Here is a 22,152-nt window from a genome sequence, read left to right on the forward strand (position 1 = left end):
TAATTTGTACACCGCTGTGCAATCAAAGGAACACAATGAAAATAACGTCAAATAAGAGAAGAAGAAGAAGAGGAGGGATGAGTCCATCAAGTGAAAGTAAACCCCTAATCTTTATCATCACGATTTTCACCAATCCACTCATAGTCCAGCAATCTATATCTCTTCTTAATCTTAACTAAGTAGCCAACAAAAGAAAAAAACGAAAATAGACCAAGGAAGGAGGAAAAAAAAAAGAAGTAAAAGAAAAGCAAAACTAGAGATAAGAAGAGAAATTTCAATACGGTGGTGGACGACCGGTGGCCCAGCCATAAAGATCAGAAGGTAATTGGCAGTTACTGACCAGGTTGGGAGGTAGGCTATGGAACAGTGGTGTGTGTGCATCAGGCAAAAGCTGTTGTTGTTGCTGAGCTGCGATTCCGGGTGGTGACTGCAAACTGGAGGAGCCTCGGCCTGGAGCTTGGATTTGCAGCGGCGGCTCCTCGTCATCGAGGGGCAGCCGCTCATAGGCTGCGTTTCCGAAGGAGGCAGCCATGATCACCACTGGGCCGGAGGCGATGAGTGCGCCAACAACGCTCCCGCCGACCACCTGGCCTTGGCCTCCGGCGAGGTAAATGGTCAAGCCTGTGGCAGCCGGTGGGGCTGGCGGAGGGAGGAATGAGCCGGAGAGCGAGAGGATCTCGAAGCGGCCGTGGAGGGATACAATTGCACTGGGTGCGGAAGGCTGCCGGAGGGTCACGTTGGTGACGGTGCCACTGCCGCTGAGTATACAGATGCCACGCTGACGCCTCCGGGCTAAGGTGGCGACGCTCTCGCCGACGTCGCAGCCATCAGCGATCTCCATTATGTGAGATCGCAAAGCGTTGGCGCTGTCGCGGGTGATGATGATGGGCGGCTTCGGCTTGTTCTTGGACCCGGTCGGCCGGCCCCTCGATCGCCTTGTGATCTCCCCTTCAGCCAATTCTTTGCTTTGCCCTCTCCCATCGCTGTTGGATTCCCTCTTTCTCTTGTTCCCTCTTTGAAGTCCGCTGTTGCCACTTTGCTCACCTTCTGAATTTTGCTGCTCTTTATGTTGGTGTTGCTGAAGTGGTTGATGTTGCTGCTGTTGTTGGAGGTGGTGACGGGGAAAATGGAAATCCCTCCCATTGAAGGAAGGAAGTAAAAAGCCCGCGTTCATCGGATCCATCTATTTTTCTTCTTCAAACATCAAACTTAGAGTCCAACAAATAAAAGGGAAAAAGAACAAGCAAAAAAAGTTTGTAGATCTGTGTAATTCAGTTTCCATCTATCATGGTCTATAGGAATTCATGAAAAGCGAAGGTATTGCTTGTTCCTTCTCTTTCTCCCGACAGGAGAGATGGTTTTGGTTTCACCTCTCCTTTTTCCTTTTGCTTTTTTCTTGTTTGCGTGAAGCTGGGTGTTGTTATTTCTGGGTTAGGGTTGGGTTACGGTTAAGTCAAGGGTGCGGATTCATGGCGGGTTTGGTTTGGGTGAGACAGCGTATGGCATGGGCGGCGGATGCGCACACACACACACACACACACACACACATATATATATATATATATATATAACAAGCCACACAGTGCTCAGCCTTTCTCCTCTGCTTCTTCTTATTATTCTTTCAATATCTAAAACCCCATCTCTCTCTGAATTGTTATATCCCTTTCGCCTGTGTCATTATCCAAGAGTATGTCCTGCATCACAGCTTCATCAATTCTTCTCCTTTCCCGTGAACCCTCAAAAACCAAAGAAACCACTCCCCTATGTTTGCAAAATTGGGTCCACTCATGTAAAAAAACTCAAGTTCTATATATTGAAGAGCCGAAACACACCCGTCCATATGCTAAAACCTAGAGAAATACCACTAGCCCTAGCTTGGTAGTTATCGTTTATTTGCGAAGCAGGTGACTATCTTGGTAGAACGAAATGACCAGAATACTCTCCATCATACGACATGCTTTACTAATGTGACGATATGTATGCTTTCGTTACTTCCTTTTGCTCCCTTCAAACTAGTTCGTGTTGGAGACGGGTGGCTTCTTCCTTTTACTATACTCTAATACAATTTAATTTAGCAGAGAATTGTAAATATATCAAAACTTTTAATTGGTCATAAACCTTTTTTGAGAAGATTCTTGACAAAAAACTAATAACCTGAATATTTTTTTTTCAATAAAGCACTAATGGCTGAATTTCTTAAAAGAATATAAATGGGTTTTCTTTCAAGAAGCGGAAGTAAACGACTCGACAAACATGTAATAAAGAGAGAGTGTTGTTTAAGGAAATAAATGAAACATAATGATGCACAAACGCATACGGTGTAAAAAATTTTACTGTCTGAGAGAGAGAGAGAGAGAGAGAGAGAGAGAGAGAGAGAGAGAGAGAGAGAGAGAGGCATGTGGGACATGGGAAATCGGAGCGAAGGCTAACAATAAGGTCAGTCCATGTCTGGAGCTGGCTCGAATCTCGGTTTCTCTTCCACCCATGAATGCATATGTATACTTTTAGTGTGCCGGTGCACCTGATCGCCCTTCATCTTTGGCAGACAGTCTGTCAGTTGTGCGGCCCAACAGCAGATGGAGGGCAACCAGGTGCAGCGGCACACTCAAAATGTGCATCTGCCATCTGCCTCAGGCTTCATCTCTCTCTCTCTCTCTCTCTCAACCAACCAGGCCCACACTATAAACTCCTGATCATGTACATTAGTTTTTTTTTTCTTTTATTTCTTTCTTGTTTCTTAATTTTAACACTGAGTCAAATGCTACAAAAATCTATTAAGTGATCTGTTTACAAGATTAAAACCAGAGAGCAATGCACTCACGAACTACAAATCGACAATAATGAGGTCCAAATGAATCATATATTCAACGAAGAACAACCAATAGTCTAAAATAGACCACTTTTTTTTATCAGCTAAGCAAACCCGTGTACGTGTGGTTGGGAAATGCGCAATCTACGCAACAAAGGAAGTCCAGAACACAACAAAAAGCATGGACTCAACCGGGTTCACCCTTGGTTCTTTATTTCAGAAACATATTTGCTACGGGTATATGCATGCGCGAGGTAAACCCTGATTCTGACCCAAGTAATGACAACCTAATCCCATTTACGTCCTAACCAACCCTGATTCTGACCCAAGTAATGGGTTGGTTAGGACGTAAATGGGATTAGGTTGTCATTACTTGGGTCAGAATCAGGGTTTACCCCGCAGGGAGGCGGGCCAAGTAAGTGACCCGGTTCTTCGGGAGGGTTCCTAGTCATCTAAAAAGGAAAAAGAAATTGGATATATAGTTTAGATTAGATATAAACTGGGCTATATCTAGGTTAGGAGGCTTGAATTTTTGCTACTCTCAAGAACTTAGCAAATTTAGCATGATTAATGTCGAACAAAGAAGTCGGGCAGTTTTTTTTTATATAGTCAAGCTGGGGTTAGGCAGACTCCTACCAGTTCACTAATCAGTTAAGAAGTAAACTGTGTACAGAAAAATCACCCTTCTAGCAGAGGGTGCCAGTGTGGGGGTGATCTTTCCATGTGTTACTCCCCCCACTAGCTAACTTAGCTAAAGGTTTTACCAAAAAAATGAGATTTACAGTTAGTTTATATAACTTTAATCCTCTCAAAACTGTACAAGGTGTGTTCTGTTGGAATCTCCCTCCTGGATCCTCTTCCTTCCAAAACTTGTGACAATCTGTGAGCAATGTCCATTCGACTTGTTTCTATTATTATACTTCCGGCAAATTTTGATTAGGTTAAATCGTCATAGAATTAAGATGTGTACATCAATGTAAGGTTATTGCTATTGAAGGCATAAAACTGTAACTCACCTTTTTTTTCATCTGTTTTAGTTTTTTATTTTTTGGTAGATAGAGCATTATGGATGAGATCTACATGGTTTGTTTAGTAAAGAATGCGTTTTCTTTTCTTTGATTGTTAAGCTGGGGTGGGGTTAAGAGAAAATGAGTTTTTAATAATGTGATTGTAATATTTGAGCTGTTTTTTTACAGGTTTTAAAAATCAACAGCCCATAATGTACTAAAATTTTATGACTTAAAAAATGATATTTTTAAATCAAAGTAACACGATCCAAGGTTTGATCCTTAGCTCATATATATGTATTTGGTTGTTTATACATTTGAATATGAATCCTAAGCTGAGAATCAAGCCATGCCACCTGCCGCTTGGCCCATGTTTGGCTTGTAAAGAGCTCGTTCAAACTCATAAAATAAGCTCAACAAACCAAACGTGAACAATAGTACTCTTGTGGGCTCAATTCATATGAACTCATTAAGTGGCAAAAAAACATATTTTAGTTGTATCTTACATCATGTGTTCACATCGGATGCAACGTCGCTGCATGGTGGTTACACAGCAACCTGCCTGACAGCCATCCATCTTGGTATTGCTAGAGATGGGTATGGTTTCCATCTTGAAAAGTATTTAGATGAATGGTCAGCAGTAGTGGAGCTGTGCCGCTGCATAAAAAATGATTTCTTAGATCCTATAGTTTATGTAGAACATATGATTGAACTATTTATATAATTTGCAAAAAATAGGTTTAATGGTACAATTTTATTACTTCTAGCTCTGAAATAATGCATTTTTTTGTAATCCTATTTCTTCTAGCTTTAAAACAATGTATGTTTTCTGTGAACAAGTCAGCTCAAACTCAGCTCATTTAGCTCCATCTCATTATGAGCTTGAACTCAGCTTGGCTGGCTTGATCCAAACTTGAACACTTTAAGCTCGTCTCATTCGTCTTGTGTAACCCATCTACCAACTTGATAACATGTAAATGTATCTTCTCAACCTCCACGTACATGGGAATCTAGTTTCTTTGGACACTATAACTAATTGGAAATGAAAATGTATATATTTACCAATTTTTTATCAAACAAAAATTGTACACGACATCCGTAAGTTCTGCCTCACAAAAAACAAAATTAAATATATGAAAATAAGATGATTTTTGTTCAGTACTTTTATTATTGCCAAATATTTACCTAATATATATGTGTGCATGCTTTTGTATGGCTGTTAGAATATACAAACTACCAAATATGAAAACTGGGTATTTTTAGCAGCTTTTGCACAAAACTAAATCTCTCGTGTTCGGCATTGTCGTTTTGCTAGGAGTAAACACTTGTATGAGATGTTCTGCTGACAAAAAAAAAAGTTTTTATGAGGATTGAATATGTAAGAAATTTTTTGGCTGTTAATATTCAGAGCTTATAGAAGCCTACCTAATTGTAATAAAATGATTTAAGAGTTGATTCTTATAAAATCAAGTAAGTAGAACACATCTGTTCAATCATATTAAAAAAAAAACATACAAAAAAACTATTTAAAATCAGGGGGCTCAAACGGGAGTTTATAAAAAGTTGATAAACAGGATTTCTTAACTGTGTGTGTGTGTGCCCGACTTGTCCTTTTTTTTTTCTTTCAATAACTGCTACTGAAAACCACATTGTTCACTTGAGGGCATATTGGTGTAAAACCCCCAAATCCTCCTCACAATGGAGTACACTAAGGGTGGCAAAATCTGACCCGACCCGCCAACCCTCTTCTTAGCCGGGTTAGGGTTTGGCTTAAATGGGTTCGTGTCGTAAACAGGTCGATCCACCTAATCCGTTTCCGTTTAATTATTTATGTTTATCTTGATGATTGTAAGACAACTTGGTGGATATGTTTGTAGTATGGTTGTAACTTGTAAGACAATTATGTTGATGCTGTCTTTATGTTTATGACTTTATGTTAATGTTGGTAGTACAATTCCATATTGAGATTTGCAAAAAAAAAGTATAATATGTATTTTTTTTTTTGTGTTTCTAATTGTGTTATTCGGGTTAGACAGGTTATTCGAGTCGGTTATCGTGTTTATCTTATCGGGTCAACCCATTTAATAAACGGGTCACCGTGTCGTGTAATCGTGTCGTGTCGACCTGACCCGTTTATTAAACGGGTTAACCGTGTTGTGTTGGGTTACCCGTTTAATAAATGGGTCGTGTTCGTGTTTGCAACATCCGACCCATTTAATAAACGGGTCATGTTCGTGTTGAGGTATTCTGACCCGCCAACCCGTCGACCTGAGCCGATTGCCACCCCTAGAGTACACCCAACTTCAGCCTTGTAGTTTTGAATAATGTTGTCAGTATCGAAATCATACCTTATCTTTTGGCCAACGTTTCTGGTGAATCAGTCCATACGATTTTCAAGTGAATCGATTTGAATTGGCGAAAAAATAATTAAAAAATATTATGTCAATCGGAATGTGACACTATTAAAGCCATTAAAATAAGATTAAAAATAATAATTTTAAGCTACTTTTTATATTTATTAAAAAATAACCGATTCAGGTGGCGATATCTGCCGATTCAGGCCGAATACCCACCGATACTGACAACACTGGTTTTGAACACAAAACCCCAAGTCCTTTCAGAAACACAAAACCGTGCTTCTAAACTCTGATAACCATAACAATCCAACGTCCTAAGAAAGTCAGCTACATGATCTCTCCATGACACACATCGGGTACCAATTGGTAAGAGAAGGATAGTGCTCAAGAATTGGGCTTGTGAGCGGACAACCCAACTGTGGCTGCACTCGGGCTTGGTAATCATGCTGCCTTGACCTTGAGGACTTGATTGCCATTGTTGGAGAGTAGCCTCTTCCAGTATGATCAATTAATGAAGTGAGCAGGGTGCCAACGGAGCAGGTGACGGCGATATCTGAAGGGAGTGAGAGAAGGACGCGTGGGCCGTGCTGACACCTCATATCGATCTAGGGTCGACGGAATAAATTCCGGCAGGTGCAACTGCAGGGTGCTGAGGCCAGTCCCCATAGTCAGCACTCGCTCCTCCGAATGTACCTCAGCTTTCTTTATGACCCTGAATCATTTGTCCAACGATTAAGGTGAATCGATACCGATTCTCAAGTGAATCGTTTCTGAATCGGCTAAAATATAATTAAAAAATATTTTGTGTCAATCAGAACATGACACATGTTAAAACCATTAAGGATTTTTTACATTTATTAAAAAATAGCGAAAGGAGTTTGACACTTGTGAGAATTAAAGCCTTAAAGAAAAACAGAACACGATAAAAGATGCAAACGATATAGTGGTTTGGTCGGAGTCAGAGAAAAAAGTGGTGCTCAGTTCTCTATTGAATCAGTAGGCTCATACATATATTTTTTATATAATGAGTTGAAATATATGAGAGGCAGCCAAGATTATTGTTACTTTTTTTTTTGGAAGTTTCTCATAAATATCTTCACACGATTTTGATTTTGATCCTTCTTTGAATTTGTCATCTTTTTTCTTCTTTATTTTTGGAAGTCTCAATCAGTATGGTAGACTTATGCTCTCTTGACTTTTCCTTCCATTGAGCTTTAGATATCTTGAGAAGATCCACCAAATGTGTGCCCTTGATGTTTCCTTTGTTAATTTATATTGGATTTGCTCAAGATAACTTACCAAGACTTCATGAATCCGTTTAAGATACAGTTGACCTTTCATAGTTAGGTTGAGCTGGCTAATATCTTTCCTTTCTTGAACCACGGTCGACTTGGTTGGCTTATCCTCACGTTGTCTTGCCTTGAATAATTGGCTTGCATGAATTATTTGAATTCTTTGTTTTCTCCTTTTTCTTGATCCAAGGTTGGTTGGCCTGACTTAGTTTCACAATAAGTTGCCTTGGATAGTCGACCAGCGGATTGTTGGCTCACCAAATTTGCTTGTGAGTTGTCTTTGTTTGGGCAAATGGAGTCTCTTTTTTAATTTCTTCCGTTATTGTCACAATTGCTACTTGACTGTGAACAACTTCCATACTGAGCTTCCATACTGGGCACCATAGTCGAGCCTATCTTATCTTGATTTAGATAAGGTAGTTGAGAATCCATAGTAGTGTTATCACTCCCCTTCAAGTGATGCCCTCTATAGAGACCAAGTTTGCTACGAAGATTAGTGAACTGTGCTTTGGGCAAAGCCTTAGTTAAAAATGTCTGCCAAGCTGTAGTTTGGAAGAGACAAATCTAGTTGCCAAATTTTTTTGGATGACTTCCTCACAAAAATAATTGCAATGACTCTAAATCGACCCTCAAAAAGTTTGCGAAAATCTTTTTTTAAAATGAATAAATAATTTTAAAACATTGTGAAAAGATATCTCAGAGACCCGAGGCATATTACAAATTTAATTTACACAATCCAACATACATTTCATACATAGAATAAATCAAACCATGAATTTAAATTAAATTAAATACTCTTAATTTAGGGTTCAACAAGTTCTCCCAAAAAAAAACTCCCAACTTAGTCAGAATTCGGTCTACCAAAAAACATAACCCTCACTCCCTCCATCAAGTCGGTCATTTCATTACTAAGCCTCAATACCTAAAAAAGATTTTTAAAAATGCGATAAAAATTAAAATTCTTGTACGAGAACCTCTCGAAATCCAACAGAAAAAAATTAACATAAATCAAATCAAACATAAGTTTAAAAGAGCTCAACAAACATCTCACATTCAGAACAAGCTTGCAACAAAAGTAACTTAATTCAAATAACTAATAATCTCATGCTTAATTAAACGTTTAGGGATGCAAGAATCAATGCAATATATATAAATGACTTTTTAACTTTAATTATTAGTATTGATTTTGCATGCATGTTCTTACTTAATGCGCATAATTAAGTTTTCAATTATATAAAACTCACAAATACTAAAAAAAAGACTAAATTTTTTTAGGTTCAAGGCAGTTTCTAGTGGTATCTTAATATACAATTTGTATTTTATTAACTAGGTTCTACACATGTTTCTCAACAAATGTCAAAAATCATCATCGTCAATCAAAATATTAGAAATTATCACTCATTGACATCACTTTCTCAGTATACCAATAATTGTAGTTGAGTCTAACAATACCACTCTAAGGAAAAGTGGCAAGAGTTTCCTACAGCTGTGGCTGAAAATACAAACCACACATTGGGTTCTTAGAGAAAATAATGGATACGACGTTTGATATCATCACAGTCCCCCATGACCAACATTCAAGGTTTTCACTCTTTTAAAAGGCCATTAAAGAAGAAAAAATATTATATTGTTTGATCTTTTTTACCATTCTTAATCAATTAAGAGTTCTTTACACAAGAACAATTATGCAAATCAACATGCAATAACAAATTTGGGGCCTTGCCCTATCAATTTTAATAGTGTAATTAATTCAAAAGGAATACAACAAAATTTTGTAATGCATTTACAATTTACTACTTCATGAGCAACACATGCTCGTGGCCTCCAAAGGGTCACATGTGGTTCACACTATCCACTATATAATTTAATGCAATTTAAATAGCATTGCTAATTTTTCCATTGAACAATAATCACCCATAGATGAATATAATTTAGTATTCACAGTGCACAACACATGACACCAAAGCATATTTATGGCTAGTCAACGAATGCAAATTCTATCAAGCACATCAGATTTATCATATTAGCCTAAATCTAAACACTTTATGATCGATCAAATTGAACACTTATTAAATCCATATTCAATTAAATATCTATAACCGACCAGATTTCATAACTTCAATAGAAATCAAATTTTTATAATGCCTATCCAACTTAATTCATAAGAATCAAATATGCATAAGAAAAAGAAATGTTGAAACTAATCAATAACTAGTTTGAAACCTATTTCAATCATTCACCATAACTCGAATTTTTGTTTATTGAAATCCCAAATTTATTGGAGTTATAAAAGAATCAAGATTGTTTAGGTTAGGTTCAGACTGTGGCTACAAAAAGAAAACTCAAATTTGACCTGTATTTAGGCCTTTTATTTGGTTTAACATATATGTGTGTTACAAGTATATTTGTGTTTTTAACAAGGTTAACACAATTTCTGGTTTATCTTGCACCAAAACCATTGAATTCAACAAAAAAATCAAATTAATATGACACACACTCATTAACAACCTGCATAGATAGAAAAATATTGTCAGCAACATAAAACTTTACAACATATATTCATATGATGCAAAGATTTGTTCTAATCATAGTATAGGAGACTGTCGTGAAACCTAAATCCAAAATAGTCTGTGATTCTTCCCAGGCCAGCTGAAACCGAAAACCCCATCGAGGTAGGTTTGGTTTCAATATAAGCTTTCTTAATCCATGTGATTTGATCCATGCTAGCCCCTTACCTACTGAAAAAAGAGAAGAACTCATACCTTGCTTTTGCAAGCTTATTCACAAAAAATAGAAGAATGAGGAGACATTGGAGAAGAAGGTCTCTCTCTCTCTCTTTATTCTGCCCCCTCCTTATTTTCCCAGTTGAACCCTCTCTCTCAAAATTGGTATTAAGAGAGAGGGCTCATATATATTTTTTATAGAACAAGAGGCATTCCCATAGAGGAGACATCCCTTTTGTTTTAGAAATAGAAAGCCTTCTATTTCCTTATGAAAATAGAAGTCTTTCTAGACCAAGACTCTTATATCTATATCTATTATATATATATATTATTTTGTTATTATCTTATCACTAATATAATTTAGTTTTAAAAGAAAATTTAATTTACCTTATCATAAATGGATCATGGATCTTGGTAACAGGTCCAAGATCTATATCATAACTAGATCATGGATCTTGGCAATAGGTCCAAGATCTATATCATAATTGGATCATGGATCTTGACAATGAATCCAAGATTCATATCATGATCCACTTTAACGTAAACCACTATTTATTATTATATATGTATTATATATATTATTTTAATTTTAGACATAAAAAATATAATTATTTAAATAAAAATTATATTTATTAAATTTAAAATAGATGCAAAAATTATGATATATTACATCTCTACCAAATAAAAATAGGTAATGCTCGCACATATCGGTCTCATGCTCCCAGGTGCACTCGTCTAGTCTGTGATGTTGCCACCACACTTTCATGAATGGAATCATCATACTTTGAAGTACTCTCTCCTGGCAATCCATGATCTCCACCAGTCTCTCCTCCGTCATCATGTTTGGTTGTACTTTAGATGTCTCATTTTGAATAACATGAGAGGGGGTCTAGTACATACTTTCTCAATATCGAGACATAAAAAATTATTATGGATATGAAAAAACTAAGATAGAAGTGCCACTCGATACGCTGACTCACCAATCTGCTCCAGGATCTCAAAAGCTCCTACATATCAAGGATTAAGCTTTCTATTTTTTTGAACCAAAAAATGCTCTTTGTTGGCGATATCCGAAAAAAAACATACTCACTCACTGCAAAACTGAGCTCCTTGTGCCATTGATCCGCATAGCTCTTATGTCGGCTCTATGCAATAATCAAACATTGGCAAATCAATCACACCTAATCGAAATAATATTGAATTACCTTTGAAGACTCAACTGTTTTAACGCCAACCTCATCCTACCACACCAAAGATCTGCAAGGTCTACCATACAGAGCTTCATACGAGGCCATACCAATACTAGTGTGATAGATATTGTTGTATGAAAACTCTTTAAGTTTCACATTCTTATCCTATTCTATAGCTCAATGCATCGTGTATGCTCTCAACATGTCCTTAAGAGTCTGAATCATACGCTCGGTCTGTCTATCGGTCTACGAATGAAAAGTCATACTGAACTTCAGTTTGGTACCCAAAGCCTTTTATAACTGGCACCAAAATCATGACATAAAGCAGGGATCTCGATCTGACATGGTTGAAAGTGGTCCCCCATGTAATCTAACGATCTCATCGATATACAAATTTGTCAAGCTCTCTAAGGTCTAACTCACTTTCATCGGCAGAAAGTGTGCACTCTTCGTCAGTCGATCCACTATCACCTAGATAGCATCATGCTCACTATGAGCCCTCGGTAATCCCATTATGAAGTCCATCAATATATCATTTCATTTTCACTTTGGGATGTCCAACGACTGAAACAATCCACCAAGCCTCTAGTGCTCGATCTTAACTTGCTGACAAGTAAGACAATGAGAAACAAACTCTGTCATGTCCCATTCTATTTCATTCCACCAATAAGTCCATTGTAAGCTTTTGAATATCTTGGTGCTACCAGAATAAATAAAATACTTTGATCTATGGGTCTCACTCATCAACTCCTCTCAAAGAGCCTTTGGTATCCACCATCTATTACCGAACATAATGGTTCCGTCCTCTTCACGACAGAACTATGCATTTGGCTTCTGAGCACTCTCACACAACATGTCAAAGTCCAGATCATCTGATAGTAATGCCTTAATGCTATCTATGATCTCAGGTCACACTCTCATCATTGCACAATAGATGTGTTTGGCTTCATCTGCAAATGGCTGCCACTTAACGAATTACTTAAGTAGATCACAACTTTGTCCATTCAAGTTAGCGGTTGAAACCAAAGTCTTCCTACTCAGTGCATCTGCCACCATATTCACTTTACTCGGATGTTAAGCGATGGTAAACTCATAATCCTTGAGAAATTTTAATTACCTACGTTATTTCAAGTTTAAATCCTTCTGCATAAAAATATACTTGAGACTCTTGTGGTTAGATAGAACCTCAAACTTCTCTCCATACGAATAGTAGTGCCAAATCTTTAGTGTAAAGACAATGGATACTAACTCCAAGTCGTGCGTTGGGTAATTCTTGTTGTACATCTTTAGTTGTCGAGTAGCATAAGCAATCACATTTTTGTGTTGCATCAAAATACAACTCAATCTGGTTCCCGAGGCATCACTATACACTATAAAAACTCATGATCCTGATGGTAACATCATAACTAGAGCTAAGGTCAACCCCTTCTTCATCTCTTGAAAGCTCTCCTCACAGCGAGATGTCCAAACAAACTTCACCTATTTTTGCAATAACTCCGTCATCGGGGCAGCTATACGAGAGAAGTTCTGGATAAATCTATGATAATATCCAGCCAACCTCAAGAAACTCCTGATCTCTGTGACCATCTTTGGCTGCTCTCAAGATAATACTACTTCCACCTTCGTCAGATCCACCTTAACACCATTCTCTAATATGACATGACCAAGGAACATAACCTTATCGAGCCAGATTCATACTTAGAGAACTTAGCATAAAGCTTATGTTCCTTTAGTGTCTATAAAATAATCCTCAAATGCTCTCTATGTTCCTCCTCACTTTCTAAATAAATCAGGATGTCATTAAGGAATACTATAACAAATTGATCCAGCCATAACCGAAAGACTCGATTCACCAAGTTCATAAGCGCTGCTGGGGCATTCATGAGTCTAAAAGACATCACCAAAAACTCATAAGGTTTGTATCTGAACCAAAAAGCCATCTTCATAATGTCCTCTATCTTTATCTACAACTAATAATATTCTGAACGAAGGTCAATCTTTGAAAACACTTTCGCTGAGCTCAACTAATCAAACAAATAATCAATTTTGGGCAAAAGATACTTGTTCTTCACCATCACCCGATTCAACATATGATAGTCAATGCAAAGCCTCATGGATCCGTCCTTCTTGACAAATAAGACAGTTCACCCCAAGGTGATACACTCAGTCTAATAAACCCCTTGTCAAGAAGCTCTTGCAACTGCTTCTTCAGCTCCACGAGCTCGGCAAGTGTCATACGATATGAAGCTCATGACACCAGTGGCATTCCAGACATCAACTCTATCAAAAACTTGATCTCAAAATGAGGCAGTAAACCCAATAAGTCCTTTAAAATATGTTGAGAAACTTGCAGACTACATCTAACTGCTCCAATGGTGTTTCCTGACTATACATAGTGGATACACTAGCCAAAAACACAGCACACCCCTGCTTGTAGTACTTCAAGATCTTCAATGCTGATATGATCTTCACCTTGACAACTAGCTTAGTCTCCTAAAAACCAATGCTGATAGATCGGGTTGCTCTAAATACACCTTTTTGCCTTGGCAATGAAGAGTCATGTTATGTTGAGATAGCCATAAATAAATAATGAATTATCGATGCATTTATGACTATAATTATGAATTCTTGATTTTATTGAACCCATGACATCGACTATTTAAAATTTTATCGATGCATTTAATTGTGAATTATAATTGACTATAATTATGAATTATCGGTGCATTTAAGTCTCAAGAACATTGTAAGAATAATTGAATTTTTTTAAATATGTGGACTAAACAAGAAAGTAAATTATTTGTATATTTTTATATTATGAATATTGGACTTGGATCTACATCCAAGTATTCATATCCAATATAGATTTGGACCTTAAATTAGATAGTAGATTTAACTAATGGTATTTGGATCCAACTCAATTAGGTTGGATATAACCCATCACATTTGGATCTAATTAGAGATGGATTAGTTTAGATATAACTTAGGATATTTGGATCCAATTTCATTGGATTGGACCCATATGGGCAAACGCTTCAAACAACATCATTATTATTTTGATAAAAATTTTAGTCGATCAGTGACTCACCTTTTAAATCAGATTCAACCTTGATGTTCATCATTTTAAGGGCATAAAAATTGACTATCTATATGCCAAAATTGGTATTGATTTGAGCATTTTATCATCAACCAAAGTTCATGCCTAATTATATATCAATAATTAATATTTTTTGACATCGACTAAATTTTCTTGTCAATTCGTATGTGTACGATTAAATCTAAGACCACCACAATGATCTACGTTTTAAGAGCCATCAAATTGACTATTTAAACATCAAATTTTGTTGAGTCTTTGGGTTTGTAGGCCTTCCATAAGGTTACCATGTCACTAGAGCCTAAGCCAGTGTAAGAAGTTCTCACTTTTTTTTCTAGCTTAATTAATTTCAAAATTTAATGAATTATTACCATAATTTATTTTCTTGTTAATAAAAAAGATTAATAGATATTAACCTCTTATATTAGAGATGAGACTCTTGCCTAAGCCCATCTATAAATAGAGACCCTCATGAGGAGGATTAACACAGCTAGTTCTCTCTCTTCTCTCATTCTCATTAGAATCCTCTATCATCTTCTTTTTTCATTTTTATCGTCTTCTTCTTCCTTCTTTCTTCTTAAAACTTTTCCATCAACCATTAAACCTACACAAACTTTGGTGGTTGTGATGGTATAGAGATCAAACTACCTAATTTCTTTTTCGTCTAAAGGATCTATCGATTTTTTAGGTAAGATTTACGTAATAGATGTTTTTTATGTACATTAAGCATGCATATCTAAGTTATTTTTATTTTCCAGCAGTATATTTACATGTTTTGATCTATTATATATGTTTTTTTTTAAAGAAATCATTATTTGGATTCAAAGAAGGTGAATCATGAGTTTTTTTATAAAAATAATTTAAAAAAAACATGCCTAAATAGGATTTCTTCGTTGGTTCATATTAGATTCAGTCATTATTTGATTATTGTTGATGTTATTCATGAGTTAATCCATATTAAATCTGATAAAATCTAAAATAATGAGATTTCAAAGGTTTTAAGGTCTCAAAAAGAGTTTTTACAAAAACAATTTCTGAGAAACCCAAATCTATGATGACTGATATGTTATTCCCAACCAGTTTCTAAAATAAATCGATATCTCTTTGAATATCAGTCCAAAAAATCTAAATAAAATTATTAGGATGATTTACGCACCTTATTGAATTTATAATCTTGCTTCACCTGATTTGAATTTGTTTTAAGGAAGAAACATATGTTCTAATAGAGATTCAATTTCTGGCTCTGGATATAGGACCATTTTGACCTATCTCTGATAAAATATACAAACACCCAATAAAAATGACTCCAAATATTTTATAAAACTTTTGGGTGAATATTAACATATAATAACAAACCGTGTAAAAAGGGTTTGGTCAAAAACATTTTATATAAATTCTAAGAAAATATTTAATCTGATAAAAAACTTGGAGTTTAAAGATTCTGGATCGAAACTCTGTCAGAATAGGGTTCAGTAAAATATTTTAAATTTTTTTTTATATTTATTGTTTTTGAGATCGATTTATTGGGTTATGTTCTTGACAGATACATATAACCATGATAAAAATATCATGAGTTTATATACGTTCTGTCATTCTTGATAGATTTTATAAAATGAGTCATCAGGGATCCAAATTTCCCCTGATGACTTATGCTTGTGATTAAGTAGTAACTTGTTTGGATCTTGCGGTTTTAATATTTTTCTGACATATACTGAATATTATCAGTGTTTATAAACCCCATTGAATCATAAATAAAGGGCTAAACATTTAGAAAAAACTGAATAGTAATCTATGCAAGTTGCAATTGAAAGATATGAATAAATCTTGATTATCTTGTAAATCGACTGTTTTGTTTGTTTCCAAAAGAAAGTACCTTTATTTATATGATCATGTTTAGTTCATTTAATATCTGGATTTATGATTGACCTAATAAAGATTTAATGAGTTGTGGTTGAGAGAATCAAGAACCCCATTTTTCAGAAGTTGATTTAGGGTTTTGAGCTCTTTCTTGGATTTCGATTCTTCCAAATGCGTATGTTGTTGAGATATAATATTTATAAGCTTATGTAAGCCTTTTCGGTTTGGGCTTATGGGGGTCTGGATTGGGAAAAATGACTTATGTATTTTTTGTTATGGGTTAGTTGCAGTGAGTTCTTTCATTTGTATGTTATCATGGATATTTTATTTAGGTCTAATATGATTTGAGTACTGAAAAGTCAATATATTAATTTAAGTTAGGTCGATTTTCTTGGTGAGGTTTTATGGGAGCTCTTATCGGGAAAGACAGGTTTATGACTTTAATTATGTTTTGATATTTTTTTTAACTTTTCATAAATTCAGTTTTGAATCATATTAGATCTGATATAAATGTTTATGATAGAGATAAAGGTGAATTTGATTGATATGATTATGGTGTATGGATGCCCTGTTTTTAAGGAAAAGACTCTTACACGTATTGTAATTGAGATTTGTGAATCAATTCAATTATGATAGTTTAATAATGTCATTTTTATGATAAACTGATTATGAGCATGTTTATAAGTGCAAAACATGTAGAAGATGAATATGAACATGTTGATTTTATTGCATATTTGTCATATGTGCGATTTTAGAATGATTCATATATGTGATATTATTGCATGCTTATTTTTTAATATTGAAAATATTGTGATACTGCATGAATAAATTGTTAAATAGCATGTTGACATGATTTCTTGTTATGAGAATGCATGTTATACTTTGAGATGCAGTATTTGTTAAATGCATGCAGGATGATAGAAATTCTATAGGGTTGTATGGGCACTTGGAGTGCTTGATAAAATAATAAATTATGGTTTCAGAGAGGGAACAATGAAATGGCGCTGCACTAGCCTAAATGTTAGTTGCATTTACCCATGGCCTAATTGATAAAGATAAACCTGTGATATATTTTCGGATATGTCTTTACCAAGGTATACTGAACTGAAGAGGCTGATTTGGTCTACCTTAGAGAGGATAGGTGATATAAACTCTCTTGGCCCTATTTTTTTATGCTGCAAAGGGTAATGCCTCGATGGTCCCCCAACCTAGGGAATTTATGGGAGACCAGGACAACTTCTTATATCCTAGGTGAGCATGTCCATAAAGTACTTCTGCAGAAGTGAGTGATCATGATCATCATTGTGGTGGATTCCACGCCCCCAGGTAGATTTATCTTCGGGCATGTCATTACTTCTCACAACCTCTGACTTCACTCTTGGGAGATACGACTCAATAGCTACTTGAGAAAATTAAATTACATATTATAACAAACACCCAAGTAGTCTAGTCTATTTCATGTTGGTCCTACATCATATCCAAGTAGGCCTTGGTTAATCAAGTGGAACATAAAATACTTGCTCACTTTACTTTACTGCAGTTTTATTTATGATCATGTGATTATGTGGATTTATGCATATTAATAAATGTCTTGATTTCACTTAGAATAAAGTTATAAATGCTTGAAATTGTTATATCATACTTGTGTATATTTTTCCTAAATCTTGAATGCACGAATATCTTGTGAAGTCATTTATTCTGCCTATTAGATGGTTGATGCAGTTCTTTAGTTATTGATACCTATTATGCAAGCTTTATGTATTGTATCTTGCATTAACTGTGTGAATTTTACTAAGACTTTTCAAAGTTTCATACTTTTAAAATAAAATGTTTTTCAGGTAATATATGATATGTGAAGCGAGTGCAGGATGCTGGAGGGGGCTGTGAGGGCTGATGATTTCAATAATCTCAAGGGCTACTTTGCTTCTTTTAAATTTCGTAATCATTGACTATTTAATTATTTACATTTGAATAATCACTTTAGTGGGTTGATATTTAAATAAGGCTATTTTATGTTTAGTTAATTTCTCTAATTGGTATGAATTGATAATGTTCCTTTTTAAAATGTAATGTGTTCGAAAGGTTTAACCAAAAATCCAATTTATTAAATTGATTTCCAAAAATCAATAATTTATGCTGTGTTTGCTCACATAAGTAATAACTTAAATATTTTATTATTTGGATGCTTAATTCTCGAACTTTGTTTTAAGGATCTATTAAATGCTGGTGTATACGTAGGCTCACTCTTTAGAGCTTATTTCGGTTAGGGCAATATCAATGATGAAAGACTTGGATTAATAATTTTTTTTATGTAATGGTTCAATCAGATTTGTTAATGATGGTTTTGTACTGGATCTGATACTAGGAGGCTAAGACACGCCCGTGCTTGCGCTCAAGCGAGCCATCTAGTACTTGGTACGGTTGGAAAAGAAAAAGAGAATCAACAAGATGTTAAAAAAAATCCCGGTATTGTTGGGTTGAAATCTATTGGGTTGTTACACGTCCGTTGGTCTTCCTTTGTGCCTGCTGCTGTGAAGGTCTCTGTTGTTAGCTGCCCTACTCTCCCAGCTTGTTTGAGCAGTACTGAGCAATGTGTCTGGGTTGCTTGTGCTGATAGCAAAGTTCAGTGAAAAGATGACAAAAACCAAAAGGATGACTCTTGTTGCACCTCTGACATGTCTGTTGTGCCTTTGTCTATTGCAACTACTTATGCTAAAGACGGTTCTGCTAAAGTCACCTCTGACATGCTGAGTCTTCTGCTTATTATTCTGTGCTCCTTGTGTCTTACCATGAATAAGTGCATGCTTCCAAACTCCACCATTATCATTGCCACCCATCTTCTTGGACTGGCCTCCCTTGAATTGATCTCACTCTTCATTCAAGACAAAAGTTGATTCAATCGTATCGTTGAACGTTGTAGGGTGGCTAGTCATCACCCGTACTTGTAACTCATTCTTAAGTCCTCTCATGTACTTTGTTGCCCTTGCCTTGTCATCAACAAATAAGTTAGGATAATAACGCTCAAGGCTTCAAAATTTGGTAGTATGGTCCACTAAACTCATTTTTTCTTGAGTTAGCTTGAGGAACTCCTGCTGTATCATTTTTCTAGGGAACGAGGAAAAGTAGGCTTCAAATAACTTATCTTAGAAGGTCTTCCAGAAGATGGACTCCACTGTGGTGAACTTTACCTTCTGAACAACGTCCCACCACTTCTTGGCATCACCTTTCATAGAGTAGTTGCCAAAATCAGTCTGCCTATCTTCTAGCACATGCAGAACACAATAAGTTTGCTCTATCTCCTCGACCCAACTCTGTGTGATTTCATTGTCGGCCTTCCTAAAAAAAGTTGGCGAATCCAACTTCAAAAACTTCTCATAATTCACCACACTCGTGTTAGGGGTCATGACTAGTGTGAGGTTCACGCATGGCATAGGCTAAGCAGTCTATGCTTGTTTATGGGTAGTGACTATCTCAACCAAGTTGTTAAGGGCATTCGTTAGGAAGTCCCTCCATTCTTATCAGTTCTCATGAGCATTTATGTGGGCATGAGTATACATCTAAAAATAATTTAAAATCAGAGATTGTTATTAAACTATACCCATAGATTAAACCTACCGCTTAGGATTGATCATGCTAAAGAAACATAATCACATCAAGCATGCAAATTAAATCATCATACATCGATTTAATTATAATTGTTTTCATATGGACAAAACAATAATTTTCATAATTACAAGACAATAATGAAATAAAAATTCACAAGATACCTCTTACCAATGATGCATAGATTGCTTTTAGAGTGTGAGTTTATGATTTTATGTTGGTGGTATTGACTAGATCTAATACCAACTCTTTAACAACCCCAAACTAACCCTAAAAAATTATGTAGAATTTTTTTTAAAGAATAAATAATTTTAAAATATTGCAAAAAGATATCCCAAGGATCTGTGGCACATTACAGTTTTAATTTGCATAACCCAACATATATTCCACACATATAATAAATCAAACCATGAATTTAAATTAAATTAAATTAAATAAAGTAATCTCTATTTAGGGTTCAACAAGTTCCCTCAAAACAAAACTCCCAACTCAATCAGAATCAGAGCCACCAAAAAACATAATCATTGCTCATTCCAACAAGTTGGTATCTTCATCCCTCAGCTTCAGTACCTTAAAAAGATTTTTAAAGATGGGGTAAGAACTAAAGTTTTTATACGAGACCCTCTCGAAATCCAACAGTAAGAAAAATAAAATAAATCACATCAAATATAAGTTTAAAAGGGATAAACAAACATCACATATTCATAACAAGATTGCAATATAAGCAACTCAATTCAAATAACCAACAATCTCATGCTAAACTAAATATTTAGGGATGCATAAATTAATACATGTATGAATGACCTTTTAACTTTAATTATCAGTATTGCTTTTGCATGCATGTTTCTACTTAATGCACACAATTAAATTTTCCGTTATATAAAACCCACAGGTACTAGAGGTTCAAGGCAGTTTCCAGTGATATCTTAACACACAATTTATATTTTATTAACTAGGTTCTGTACATGTTCCTCGACAGACGTCAGGAATCATCATCATCAAGCAAAATAATAAGAATCATCACCTAATGCTGGGATGACAAGGAAATCAACATCCATTGATGTCACTTTCTCGATATACCAAGAACTGTAATTGAGTCTAACAATACCACCCAAGAAAAAATGGTGGGAGTTCCTTACAACTGTGGCTAGTAACATGAATCACACATCGGGTTTTATGGAAAATAATGCATATGGTGTTTAATATCCTCACGATCTTCCATGACCGCCATTCAAGGTTCTCACCCATTTTGAAGGCAACCAAGGAAAAAAATTTATTACACTATTTGGTCTTTTTTACCATTCTTAATCAATTAAGAGTTATTTATACAAATCAACATGTAATAACAAATTTGAGCTCATGCCCTACCAATTTTAACAGTGTAATTAATTCAAAATCAATAGAACAAAATTTTGCTATGCATTTACAACTTACTACTTCATGAGGAACACATGCTCCTGACCTCCAAAGGGTCATCTGTGGTTCACACTAACCCCTACATAATTTAATGCAATTTAAATAGCATTGCAAATTTTTTCAGTGAACAACAATCACCCATAGACGAATACAATTTAGTATTCACAGTGCACAAAACATGACACCAAAACATTTTCATGGCTAGTCAATGAATGCAAATTCTATCAAGCACATCAGATTTATCACATTAAGATAAAATCCAAACTTTTTGTGACTGACCAAATTCAACACTTATTAAATCTAGATTCAATTAAATATTTATAACGGACTAGATTTCACAACTTCAATAGAAATCAGATTTTTATAATGCCTATTCAACTTAATTCACAAGAATCAGATGTGCATAAGAAAAACAAATGTTGAAACAAGTCAATAACTAGTTTGGAAACTATTTCAACCATTCACCACAACTCGGATTTTCGATTGCTGAAATCCCAGATTTATTGGAGTTATAAAAAAAATCAAGATTGCTAAGGTTAGGTTCAGACTGTGGCTAAAAAAATAAAACTCAGATTTGACCTGTATTTAGGCCTCTTATTCAGTTTAACATATACGTGTGTTACAAGTGTATTTGTGTTTTTAACAAGGTTTACATAGTTTCTGGTTTATCTTGCACCAAAACCATTGAATTCAACAAAAAAAATAGGTTTATTTGTTCAGAACATATATTAAACATCATCACTGCCTTAGGAAAGACTAAAAATGAGATTTATTCATGAGTGTTAATCCTTATACACAGTCAATTAC

General features: G+C 35.4%; 1 pseudogene; it reads right to left on the reverse strand.

The window, feature by feature from the left end:
- Positions 1–274: 274 nt before the first annotated feature.
- Positions 275–1,183, reverse strand: LOC149829488 (AT-hook motif nuclear-localized protein 18 pseudogene; annotated as a pseudogene).
- Between the last annotated feature and the right edge of the window lie 20,969 nt (positions 1,184–22,152).

The sequence above is a fragment of the Nuphar pumila genome, chromosome 8, assembly GCF_984573655.1.
Source record: "Nuphar pumila chromosome 8, dmNupPumi1.hap1.1, whole genome shotgun sequence".
Classification (NCBI taxonomy): domain Eukaryota; kingdom Viridiplantae; phylum Streptophyta; class Magnoliopsida; order Nymphaeales; family Nymphaeaceae; genus Nuphar; species Nuphar pumila.